This window comes from Tupaia chinensis, unplaced genomic scaffold (assembly GCF_000334495.1).
Source record: "Tupaia chinensis unplaced genomic scaffold, TupChi_1.0 Scaffold144882_1, whole genome shotgun sequence".
Lineage (NCBI taxonomy): Eukaryota > Metazoa > Chordata > Mammalia > Scandentia > Tupaiidae > Tupaia > Tupaia belangeri.
Genome location: NW_006204741.1, coordinates 15,586 through 18,788, shown reverse-complemented (window position 1 = coordinate 18,788; position 3,203 = coordinate 15,586).

The window sequence follows — 3,203 nt, the reverse complement described above, 5'->3', positions numbered from 1 at the left end:
ATAACGCATTGATTCTCTATTTCATTGAGTTTTTCTTGGTTTTTTTTTTTTTTTTTGAGAGATTTTTCATTATAGGGCACCTGTGCTCACCAGAGAGACAGAGAGAGACATAGAGACAGAAAGCGAGAAATCAACCCTCATTGGGGTTGGTCATGCCACAATCCCTTCTCCTCTATTCTCCTTTTGGGATCTTCAGCACTCACGCACACTCGTCCGGCTTGAGTTTTAAGCCACCGGGTCCAGGATGCAAACCGCAGTCGACTATGTGGGAGTCCAACGACATAGCCATTACACTAACTGCTGGTTCTCTATTTCATTGAATTCTGATTGAATATTTTCCTGCCTTAAGTTGATTGTTATTTCAGTTCCCTGTTGTGTGGTCTCTGTGGTGGTTTACTTATCATCTTTCTATATTTTTCTTATGTACAGTAATGAATATTCATATCTCTCTTAAGACTGCTTTTATGGGGACAGGCAGTTAGCATAACGGCTATGTTGCTGAAATCACACGTAGTCGACCGTGATTTGTGTCCCAGACCCGGTGGCTTAAACTCATGCTGGACATGTGTGACCCAAGATCCTGAGAGGAGAATGGAGTGGAAGGGATTGTGGCGTGGCCATCGCACCTGGGGGGTGATTTTTCACTTTCTGTCTCTTTGCCTCTCTCTGTCTTTCTGATGAGCATGCGCGCCCTATAGCAAAAAAGTTCTCCAAAAAATATTTAAAAAATAAATAAATAAAAATAAATAAAACAAGAATGCTTTTTATGTGTCACACAGTCTGTAAAAACTCACGCATTCATTATTGATGGCTTTGATAAATTTTTTGATTAGGTCTTAGTAAAGTCATTAAGGTTGTTTTTCTTTCCATATGTTTGTGGATTTTTGAGGGGTTTCTGAAGTTAATTTCTAATTTAATTTATTCACTGCCAGAGAAGATAGTACATAAGGATTTTTGTTTGTTGTTATTATTTATTTATGGAATTGCTAAATATTATTTAGATTGTAAAGATAATGTATTCAGCATGATATACACTCAGAACAGTCCAGCTGAGAATATTACTTATGTCATTATCAACAGGTAAAACATTATATCTGTGTCCTACAAATATCTTACATCTCTGTTTGTGGCCAAATTTCCTTCCATATACTCTTTTCTTCTCCCACACTCCTTCCACTTTGTCCTGTGCATATAACAATTTTCAATGCTTTTATGTCCTCCAGTCCTTCAGTCTCTACCATAATATGAGGAGAGTCAGTATGTGTGAAGTGAACGCATACGAAGTCTTTGTATCATAGCCTGATTGTTAAACTCTTCCACATTCATTCTTTTTGTATCAAATGCCAGGGTCTTGTGGTTTTTTTTGGCTGAATAGCATTCCACGGAGTGTATGTGCCACACTTTTTAAGTCCATTAACCTGTTTGGAGACATGTGAGTTGATTCCGTGCCTTAGCAATCATGAAGAATGTCACAATAAGTAAAGATGTGCAAACCATTTCTTAGTAAGCATTCTCCTGTCCTTTGGGTAGATACCCACGACTGAAATTGTTGGATTGTATGGCAGTTCTATTTGGAGGTCTTGAGACAACTCCATATTGCTCTCCACAGTGGCTGAACCAATTTATGTTATCATCAACAGTGTAGGAAAGTTTCCCTTTCAACATGTCCGCATCAGCACGTATCATTTTATCTCCCATTAATCTCATTATTCAGACTGAGGTTAGGTGGTATCTAATTTTAGTTTTAATCTGCATCTCCTTTATGATGAGGGAGGGAGGTTGAGCATTTTTTTACATTCTGTTTTGACTGTTCATGTCTTCCTTAGAGAGTTGTTTGCTTAGCTTATTTTCTCATGGTTTTTTTTTTTTTTGAGAGGTTTTTGTTTGTTTGTTTGTTTGTTTTTTTTGTTTGTTTTTTGTGTGTTTGTTTTTGCTATGGGGTGTGTGTGCTTGCCAGACAGACAGAGAGAGAGAGAGACAGAGAGAGAGAAAGCCAGAAATCACCCCCTGGGGAGATGGTCATGCTGCAATCCCTTCTCCTCCATTCTCCTCTCGGGATTTTGGGCATGCACGCACACGCAACTGGCGTGAGTTTAAGCCACTGGAGCTGGGACTCGAACTGCGGTCGACTACATGGGAGTCTAGCAACATAGCCATTATGCTAACTGCTGGTCTCTATTTTCCCATTTTTAATTGGATTAATAATTTTCTTCAATATATAGTATTATCAACTGGACTCATCTGAGTAATATTTCATGTTGGGTAAATTATTTTTAGAAGGAAGTGATATATAGTGGTGTAATGTTTTAATAATAATGATAATAATAACAATAAGAATCTAGAAAAAATGATAAAAAGCTATTGGATGATGATGTGGATAATAATGTCTTTGTCTTGCCTAATATGCATGGTATTTCCTTTGGAAAAAGAAATGAAATACATTTTAAAGATATGTGTGACCCACTGTAATATAAACAAGACTATGGTAATGAATAATTAATAAAATTTAATAAAAGAGTAAGATTGTGGCATGGTCATCCTTCTGGGGTCGGGGGGGAAGGAATGGATTTCTCACTTTCCTTCTTTCTCTCTCTCCAGTGAGCATACATGACCTACTGGCAAAAAATAAAAAAAATTAAATAAACAATGGCTAAAATGTAAAAATATTGATAATACCAAATGATGAAATGAGGTGAAACTGAAACACTCATACTTTTCTAGTGAAAATGTAAAATGTTACAGACACTCTGAAAACCTGCTTAAAATTTTTTATACAGTTAAATATATACTTATTATAAAACTAAAAAAAAACTATTAAAGACATACCAAAAATGAAAATTACAGACCAACATCTCTGATAAATATAGATACAAAAATTATGAACAAGGTACTTGCAAATCATATCCAACAACATATAAAAAGATTGTTCATCATGACCAGGTAGGCTTTTTGTTTCCAGAGATGAAAGGTTAATTGAACATACCCAAGACCATAAATATAATATGCTGTATTAACAGAGAGAAAATGTTAAGACATGATCATTTCAATTGATAAAGAGAGAGAATTTGATAAATTACAACCTCCCTTTATGATTAAGACTCTCAGCAAGATTGGTATAGAAGGGTAAATTCTCAACACAATAAAAGACACATTAAAAATCATATAGCTAACAATATACTGAATGGGGAAAACCTAAAATTTTT